The following is a 10,573-nucleotide window of genomic DNA, read 5'->3' as shown; positions in this document are numbered from 1 at the left end:
GATTCTTAAAATGTATCTGTCAACACATGCATTTGAGTTTGGAAAAGGATCAGGGTGGTTTGGGTGCTGTAAACCAGCAGAGGCAAAGTGGTCTGGGCATGGAATTGGGCTGTGAGCAGAAGGAATTGGTCACTCCAAAACAACCCATCAAGGTGAGTTTTCTCCTCGTTGCCACATTGGCCTCTCACACCCAGCCCTAGAAATTCCCTTGAGGTGTTGGGTTAAATTGTGAATTTGCAGTTGGGGGAACAGGTCCTGGAGACTCCTGCCTCCCACTGGGAGTGATTTCAGAAATTCCCTTGAGGTGTTGGGATAAATTGTGAATTTACAGTTGGGGGAACAGGTCCTGGAGACTCCTGCCTGCCACTGGGAGTGATTTCAGCCTTTACAGCTGCAAGGGACGTTGTTGAGTTGGAGGCATGAGCAGGCCAGGGTGTCTGAGGGTCTGTGACAGTGTCCTCAGCCCTGGTGGGACTGTTGGGGTGTCCTGTGAAGGGCCAGGAGTTGAACTTGGATGGTCTTTGTGGGTCCCTTCCAGCTCAGGATATTCTGATTCTGCTTTTCCCTGACTCATCAGCCAAGTCATGCTCAGCCATCAGTGACTGACACAGCCAGACACAAATATTTAATATTCTTCTACCTTGGAGCATGTAATAACCAAAATTAAATAACGTCACCTTAAATGAGGCAAACAATGCCTGTGAAAAAAAAATTACCTTTAAATAAACTTTGGAGGCTTTTTCTATTTTTTTTCACTTATGTATTTTTCTTAAATAATGGAAAAATCAGGGTGTGTGGTTGAAAAGCTGGATTGTACCTCAGATAATGACAAAATTTCTGATCACTTCTGTAATGTAAAGATCATGCTTTCTGAAATGACAATTTATATGCTGAGTTCAAAATAGCTTGAAATTAAAATTTAAAATAGGAGGTTAAGCCAGGAAATAAATTTGAAAAATGGTAATAGCCATACTCTATTGAAACTGGCTAAGAAATCACATAGCTGTGGACATAATTAATAGTTCTAATAGCTGCATTAATAGAGGTTTCATGCTAAATATTACACTGATGTTTATTTTCTCACTTGGTTAGCAATGTGCATTATTAAGGCACTAGCCTTTATTCTAATTTTAGGTAGTTCAGTGCATAAATAAGCACAACTTTTAAAATTCATTTTGGTTGGAATGATCATAGTAAGGCAGTTCAATGACCAGCTTTCCTTAGAGATTTATTCTCTTGGATTAGTTTCATGTTATAGATTTCTCTATAGTGGCTACAATTTTTGTCCTAATGGAGTAAATAAGCTTGAATGAAGTGGGTGGGTTTTAGTTTGATGGGGAATTTAATCTCATTTCTGTCTGCACTAGATGACAGAAGTGCACTTAAGATACTGGTTCAATTTAGTCTACAAGTGCTTTAGACTGGAGAATAATCTGTAATTAACTGAGTATTTTACTAACTTTCTACTTAGCCATTGGTTTAAAGGGTTCATTTTCGTAAACCAAAGAATGTAAGGATCTTTGTAAATAAAAATCCCCTTAAAATATTCTTCTAGAACTACCTTTATTGCTCATTTCCACAATGGCATTTTTTGAGGATTTTTTTCCTTTCATTTCTTCTCTTTATCTTGTTGACTTCAGAAAATAAAAAAAAAGACAAAAATCCAGACACCCCCCCCCTTTAGGAGACAGTAGACAAAACCCCTTTTTTGAAAGAGCAGACCTTGCAGCTTTTTGAACCTCTTATGATTTGGAATTTAGAAAGATTTATTTTAAAATTTATTTATTTATTTATTTATATGAGTAATAGGCAAAGAGGGGGCAGCTGCTGACAGGGATTGTGCTCTGTTCTCTATAAGCAAAGAGCACTTGGGCTCGGTGAAATCCGGGGAAAATTTTCAAAGGAAATGTTGCCTAGGGTTTTTGAAGCCACAGAATTCTCAAGTAGTATTTAGAACAGGAAAAAAGGCCTAATTCTGTGCTTATTTCTGAAGTATTTGAGAAAAACAAGAAACTAAGCTAAATAAGAGTTATAATCTTCCTTATTGCTCTGTAAGTGGCCAAGTAACCAGCAGCCACAGAAACGCAGGAGTTACCAGAGGGAAGCTTCTGCTAAGACACCCCTGGGAAATGAGCCTCTTCTGTCCCCCATGCTGCTAAAAGATAATAATGAATTTCTATACATCACAGAGTCATAGAATCATTAAGGTTGGAAAAGACCTCCAAGATCTTCAAGTCCAACTTTTGACTGACTGCCACCATGGTAACTAAACCATCTTGTGAAGTCCTGCATCTGCTTGGGGGATGTTAGGAGTTTTTAACACTTCCAGGCAAGATATATGTTGACTTGTGCCACCTTAGAGGGAAAAGGGCTTTTCAGCTCCAGTGTGTGGATTTGCCTTTTGAGGCACCAAAACTGTAACTTGCTTCCCTCCAGTTTAACTGCTGTTTATGCACACAGTTAAAAAAATAAACAAGCACCTGTCTATTATTTTTAATTACATTTTTCCAGACTTGGAACAGAAAAGTAAGATATCTAACCATTTTGACCCTGATGTTAATTGCTTTGAATAAAAAATATACCACCTGTCAACAGTAGCAGAAAACATATGCTCAGTACAATAGTGTGCAAAGCAAGTGCTACACAGCTCATCTTCAAAAATCACCTCCTTATGATTAATCTTCCTCTAAGGGACATATAGTAAAATTGCCACAAATAATGGTTTGAGTTTTCAGAAAAACATATTTGCTATCTGGTGTGAAAAATGCATTCTCCATACACAAGTGGCCCTCAAATTGTTTCTGTGCGTGCGAACTGGGAAATGAAAAGTTGTTTTGTTTTAGTGGTGAAAAGCTTGTTTGCTGGGATTAAAACTTTGCCTCTTTCCATAAGTGGGAACAATTGGCAAGGATCTCTGTGAAGCCATGATTTCAGTCCTCCCCAAAATCCCTCTAAAGTGGTTCCCTTTATTTACCTCTTTTTCCAGAGGCTTGGAATAAAATATCTTCATTTCATTCATGTGACTAGATAATATCTAGAAGCATGTGTGCCAGGTAGGTTAGCTGCCTCTGGGAGGAAAAAGCAGGGTTCAGTTCCCACATGCACAGCAAGGGTTTTTTGGCCAGAGGTAAATGACTTCAGACATGTCTTTCTCCTTCAGCAGCAAAGGTGAAACCTGACAGAGAAGCTGCCTTTCCTGAAGTGCATTAAATACAAGATCATCACTTTAAGAAATGAAACTTGCAGCATAAAGACATTTTTCTTGGCCTTTATTGTCCCACTTTGTGAGGCTGAGTAGAGAAAGGGCAAACAGGGAACAGCAGTAATGGAAGAAGTAGAATAGCAAAAGAAGTACATAAAAAAAAAAAAAAAAGCCTAGATTGTCTGGTCTTAAAGATTGCACTAACTTATATGCTAGTATAGCACAGAGTGCATTGGGATTTAGGTATTGATTTAAGGGATCTTTTGATTCCTGAACGTTCTGATGAAAACATAGCCAAAAGTTTCTTTTGTTCATCTTGCCATCAGTAACAGATATGTCCTTTGTAGTGATGCTCTGAGAAAGCATCTGAGTTTTTTCAGAAGCATCCAGCCCCAGTAGATACAACAGTGGCTGGGAAAAGGGACTTCAGCTCTCTAAAGGGGGGGGATTGTGTCACTGGTGGTGGTCAGTGCAGGGGCAGCCTCTGGCTTTGGTGCATCGTGGCCCTGGGGACTGAAACCGGAATGGCCTCTTGCAGCAGGGGAAGAGGGGGTGTGTGACAGCAACCAGCTGAGCTGCACTCCCAGAGATTACTTTCCAACAGCTTTGAGTGAATGTTTCATTGGTAGCAAACAGGAGCTCTACTGCCTGTCAGACCCTGGGAAGTGTTGTTTTGATTAGGGAGCGAAACCAAGAGTTTGTCTGGCAAATACACCTGAATTCTGAACACTGATGCAATATGAATTCCAAAATTCATGTTTTTTGATTAGTTAAGATGTTTTTGAGTAGCATGCGTTGATGGACACCAGCAGCACGTGCAGGATAGCGTTGTGTGGGGAAAAAAAGACGTCTTAGTTTGGTATTGATCAAGGTACATCTTGTGTAGCAAATACTGAAACATAAGGTGTTATTCAAGCTTCAAAGCAAACACCAGCCAAGTTCATGCTTTATTCAGCATCATAAGCTGCATTTTTCAAAGTCCTAATTATATTTCTTGTGGTATTTCTTGCACTGAAGCTTTGGGAGGAGCTGACTCCAGGTACTCACAGCTGTCACCACAGCTCAGTTCTAATGTGATGATGTGCATCCTGGTAATGACATATCTGAAGCTATCTCACACTGCTGCATTTTACAGCTCAGTTAAAGTGCCCACTAAGAAATTCATAACGCATGTTGTCCACATTTACTCTCAGGTTAATGGAAATTTCTCTGTAATGCAGTAGAAACCCTCAATTGTTCTCTAGGTGTTAATGTGTGTGAGCCAAAGGGAGGTGAAATTAGTTTCTGTAGACATCAGTTAATTCCCTTTTTTCTTTCTTGCTTTTTTTTTTTTTTTTTGGGGGGGGGGAGGGGAGCATGTTTTTCATCGATTTTTCCAGGAGAAAAATATGGAATTTACAATACCCTTGGTTCCCTTTGCCCCTTGTCCCAGCCCATCTACCTTCAGAGCCCTGCATGCACACACAGTTTATATTTTGTTAATGACTTTGTAACAAGTACTTAAAGGCTTGGATCAGTCAATCTGTGCCTTTATTCCAAAACCAGGAAAAAAATCCAGGCTGAGTTAGATACATATTGCTGTGCATAACTGTGTGATCTGTTTGACTATGATGTTGTTTGAGGCAAACTAATTCCCTCTCCTAAAATTTAACCCCAGAAAATGCCTCATGGTACTGGGACAATTTATGTTCTGCATATGGCATAGAATTAAAGGAGGCATGACTTCAATTGTCCTTGTTTGCCATCTGAGCTTTAGAGACCTGTCTGTACCACATGCTGGAAACCCGGGAGAAGGAACTGTAATCCCTTAATCCTGGATTAAGCATCCTGTGTATCTCTAGGATGACATCCCACGTTAGCACTGCAGTTGTGAGCCCTGTGAGCTTTCCCCTGAGGGACAACTTGGCACTGTCTTTCCATGCAATTGTCCAAAACTGTATTTAAATGTCCCCTTTTTGAAGCTGCCCTGTGTCTGTTGGCAAACTCAAGAAACCCCGTGGCATCTGTGGCTCGCACAGTTTCCTGCAATTGTAGTGTATTTTGTGGAATTTACCTTCATCCCCTTGCTCCCAAGTATTACCTGAAATGTATTAATAAAATACTTATTGCAACAAGCAATACCTGGCTCAACAAAAAATGTTCTGCTGGGAGGTGCTGTCCCATTTTTCCAGTTCATCCCATTGTGTGCCCAGGTTTTCACTTTATGCCTCCTCTGGTCTGCAGCCTTGGCTTTACCACTGGTACAGTCTCATCAACCAGAAATTTTTATTTATTAAATGGTTCACATGCAAATGTGCTAAGAGAAGGGCTGGGAGAGAGCACGACCCATGGGCTGCTGGGGAATATAAAGCTTTCTTCACAGCAGCAGGAGCAGCTTGCCAGCCTCCCAAGCAAAGACAGCAGAGTTATAACGAGGTCCCTGCCTTAACAAAGCTTTGAATGCTTCTCTTCAAATTCTTCACCTTCCATGCTTCTGCCTTGCTTTGAGATATGAATAATTCTTTATCATGGACAACAGCTCTGTTTTCTGAGAAAACATTATATGATGTCTGCCTCTTCCAAAAATAGCACATTTCTGCAAGGGGGCTTGCATAAATAAGGATGGGTTTTTTTTCCTTGCCACTGAAATGCTGATTTACTGATGCTGAAAGCATCCTTCTTGAAAAAAGCTTATTTCAGTAATATTTCACAGTGTCAGGTGCACAAGTAAAGGGAATCATCACATTAGACATTAGCAGTAGGTATTTTATTGCTTATGCCTCCTGTAAAATCAGACTCATGTTTTGCTCAGCACAGAAGAGGCATCTCCTTGCAGAGAGCTATTGATTAATGGTCTGCTAGGCTGCCATTTACAGGTGGTAACTTCACTGCTGCTGTAGTGGCTGGATTTGCTTTTGGAATATAATTAAAGGCAAAATAAAATATTACTGGAGACATTACTGAAGCGATGGCATTTTCCACACTCTCCTTTCAAACCTGTGATAATTAATTGATGTCTCATTATTAGATTATTATGAAAGATGGACTGGGTACGAATTGCAACTGAACCTACAGCATCATCAGCTAACACACTAGTTCAATGGTTCATAAACCAGCTGTGTAATTATCCTAACATGACAGATAATAAATATATAGTGTGGCTCATTCCTATCAAAGGTGATCACACAAGCAAGCTTTGGAAGAGAGGGATTTTTTTTTTTACTACTTTTTCTAAAAAGCTTATCCCTTCTGCTTGCTTTTGTGCAAGTTGATGGGTATAATACCATGAACTTAAGTGGGAGATATGTCTCCAAAGCATATTCAGCAATAAGTTATTTGCATTCAAACTCAATACACTTATTTTTCTGCCACAATTTTGTAAGTTCACGTCAAAACTTTATATTTGATTTACCTGTATAAATCTCTGAAAGGCAGGATCACAAGAGGCAGGAAAGGCATCTTTAAAGGACTTCCTATGGTGACTGTTGCTAAGGAAACCTTCATATTGCACCAGGTTTTGAAATGCCGGTAGCATCTGAAATACACAGCTGAATCTCATATATCCAGATCCAAATTAAGGGTGACAGGTAAGGGGGTATAAGTCACTCTGTGTCCCAGTTATGGAGAAATAACAGATAGGAGCTGGATGCAAAAAATACCCAGGGATTCATGATTTGAGATAGAAGATGCTGTGTGCTCCTGAGATTCTGAGCTTGTGAGCAGAGGCAAGCTGCTGAAGTGTGCAGATGATGTATCGACCTAGACAGGAGTGACTAGCTGGGGGTCATATCAACATCTGGGTACAAAGGGAGTTCAACTGCAGATTAGTGCATGTTATTAATTAATGCTGTACTCCAATTATGCAAGGGAGCTGCAGAAGATTCCCAAAGTGGGGCAATTTGCACAGATGCTACGAGTGACGTCATGTGTTTTGGCCAGGGGCAGCCACTTGATACTTGAATTGGTCTTTCCTCCCCCCTCCTCCTATTTTTCTGTTTGTCTTGGAGACATATATTGTACAGGAGAGGGGCTTGGGGTGCTACCCTCATTTTCAACACAGCTGAAACACAGAGGGACACAATTAGTGACTGGCACCCACACAAATCCTATATCAGAGCATCCTGTATCAGCTGCTCCAAAGACAGAAAATTCTCCAAACAGGGAATTTCAGTTGAAACTCTGCTTCTGTTGGCCTCCTGCATCCTTCCTTTGCATAGCCCCAGCACAAGCAAGTCAGAGCAGGTCCAGAAAGACAGAGGCCTTTGGCAGCTCCCTGGGAAGACCAAGGCTGTTTAATTGTGTAAAACACTCTTGCATGTCTGAGAGAATACTTGGGCTTGCATTTACAAGAAATCTCTTTAGAACTATACTTAGTGGCTTAACAAGGAATAAAATATCTACCTGAGTATCCTTTCCACATGTAACCCTGAGTAGAAGTTTGCACTGAGCTAGGAAATTAAACTTCTGCTGGTTGGAGAGGTAATAGTTGCTGCTGATTAGAAAGTGGCTGTCAGAGAGAACTTCTTAAAAACTGAGAGTCAAGTGTACTTCTAAATATGGCATAATCCATGAAAGTGGGACGAGTGCTGCTTCCAGAGTGTCTGTAGACTTGGTTCACTGATCTTTGGGAAGTTTCACTGTCATGGAGATAGAAATAGCACCTCTTCAACAAGAGATTCAGGTTCTTCAGCAAATGCTTTCTGGCCATTGCTTGCCCCTGAAATATCTGAATTTTTTCCTTAGACACAGTGTCATGTTGGTGAGCAATGTGCAGAGCTAGAGCTTGAATTCCTGAGCACATGTTGCTGCTCACAAGCATAAATGGTAATAAAAGCTATCTCAGAACACCATAACTAATTGTGCATGTTTTTATCTCCTTTGTTTCCCGTCTTTTATAATGTCACTTTACATAAGCAAGCTCAAAAATAAAATTCCTGACAGCTGAGAAGTGTGGCAAATTCTGAAATATGTTTACACTACACAAACATTGAAATGCATGTAATGTGAATATAAATTTCAGAGACGTGCTAAATAAAAGATTATAGCTGCTTTGTAGGATTTAGCAACAGATTTTGGGCTCTGTGCAAGGAAAGGTGTTTATCTCTTAGGTGTATAACTAGACATTTATATGTGTAAGTCGCTGAATTTGTGCTCATGAAAATCAGGTACAAAATCAGTGTTTGCCATGCATAACCTGACTTCTCACTCTAAAACATGGGATTTTGGCTGTTTTGCAGAAGTCTAGCTTGTATTTTCTTTCATACTAGTGTAATCAAACTAATATTTTTACTACTTTTAGGATCAGTGCATTTGTTTGTTTGTTGCCAGGATTCCTCTGCAATGCTACTTCTCTACTTGAGAAAAGCTAAAAATAAGTTGCAAGACTGATCTGCTGACTCTGGAAAAATTGTTGCTCAGGCAACCTGATCTTTTTCATAAGTTTGTGGCTTCAGCCATCTGTTGGTTCCAATAGGTAAACCTGTGAAAACTTCAACGTTTCCATTCTTCAGGAACTCCCCTTGCTGTGAACAAGTTTTCATTCACAACTATCATGGAAATGAACCTATTTTTCCTTTGGGGGGAAAATGATCAAATTTTAGAGGTTAAGAAAGCAAAATGTTGGTGGAAGTGGTCTTTAACTGGATGGGGGTGTTCAGAGTTTTCTTCTGTGCCTGAGGGGGTCCCAAGTATTTGGAGCCACATGGCAGGACTGTGCAAGCTCTGCTTCTACCTCACAGCAGCCTGAGCATCGTGCACCCATGGATGCTGATTTCGGTAGCAAACTGGCTGTCTCTTTTGGCAGGTTCCCTCTGCTTTCCCTAAAACCTCCTTGCAGTAACACTTCTCAGAAAACTCCAGCTAGAACTCCTCCTGCTTCCAAAAACTTGGGCAGAAAGCTTAAGAGACGTAGATTAAATTGTAATTTCCAAAGCTCTGTGGATTTATGCCATGAGAATCAGCCACAGGCTCTCAGATGTCACCATCGATGAGAAAATGCCCATTGACTTAATGAGAAGTAAATGGGCCCAAATCCACCAGTTTCAGCTGGTGCATAGAGCTGCACTTTTGGTAAGGGGGAAATACTAGCAGCTGAAGCATCAAGAATGCTGCCCCTATTTTTTCTGGAAGTAGATTAAAGAAACAAGATCAATACAGCATGTAACATGTCCTGAGAACTTACTAGCTAGTTATCCACCTTATTAAGAGCAAGAATGAAATAAAGCTCAATTTCATTCTGCATAGTTTATTCAAAGTGAATAAATGAGCAGGCAAAGATTGCTGTGTTTATACATTTTTCATAGAGGCTTTTGATAAAAAGCAGAACTAACCATTTAAGTTTAATTGCATCCAAATAAAGAACTATTTCCCACGGCTGCTGAATAATACAACATTGTTTTTGTTCTACTGTGTTCAAAAACAAAGGCATTTCATAGTAGCTTGGGAGGTAAGATGTAAAAGGCTTTATTTATATGTACTGGGGAGAGGGGTGGAAGGAAAGTAATTACAGTCTGACAGACAAGACTTGCTCAATCTCAGATGCTGGGAGATAAACGAGGTTTGAGATGAGAACATCAGATAAAGGGGTTTTAAAGAGTTAACAGCCCTGCCTCTACAGTAACTGCAGTAATATCTGTTCAACCAGAGGCAGTTATGATGTTTTGTATTGATAGCTTGTACTGTGAAGTCTGAAATTCCCCAAAGATTCACTCTATATGGAGTTAGTATGAGAGACTCCACTGTTCATTCCTCCTGAGAACTGCAATTGTTGCTAACAAGGCATTGAGGAGTGAAACACTGAAGATTGTATTGCACACACACTTTGCCATGATACCAGAAAAACAAACAAGGTGTTAAAAATTTGTACCACTTCTAGTGAGCCTCAGCATATCTTGGGACACAGCAGCATCCTCCCTTTCTTTTGTTGGTTACTTATGGTGTTTTATACTCAAGGATCTGAATCTGAATTTTTTACATGGTCTACTGCTAATAAGGTATTTTTTTTAAGCAGAAAGGAGAGAAAGAATGTGGGAGAAAACTCCTGCCAGTGAGTTTGCTTATGCAGACAGTCTAAATTTTTGGCAAAAGAAGGTTTTCCTATTTTAAGGTGAACTGTTGAACCCTGAGAGCCAAGTCTGTCAGCACGAGTAGTGCACGTGTTTGCTTTATGGTTGAGTGAGACAGTTGAGGCACTGAGATTTCAGTCTGAGAGCAGTTAAGGACACAAGGAGCAGACTGAGGGCTCTGACTTGTCCCCTCTCTGTCCTTTGACACCTGCCTGCTAGGTGACAGCTCTTCAGCTGCACAAGTGGCAAAGGGAGCAGTGTGTCCCCTGCCAGGCGCTTTTGTCCAGCCCCTCCTGTTGAGTTCAAACATTGCTGCTTTCAGCTCGTG

The sequence above is a fragment of the Anomalospiza imberbis genome, chromosome 16 (genome assembly GCF_031753505.1).
Source record: "Anomalospiza imberbis isolate Cuckoo-Finch-1a 21T00152 chromosome 16, ASM3175350v1, whole genome shotgun sequence".
In the NCBI taxonomy this organism is placed as follows: domain Eukaryota; kingdom Metazoa; phylum Chordata; class Aves; order Passeriformes; family Viduidae; genus Anomalospiza; species Anomalospiza imberbis.
Note: the sequence above shows the minus strand (reverse complement) of the source record.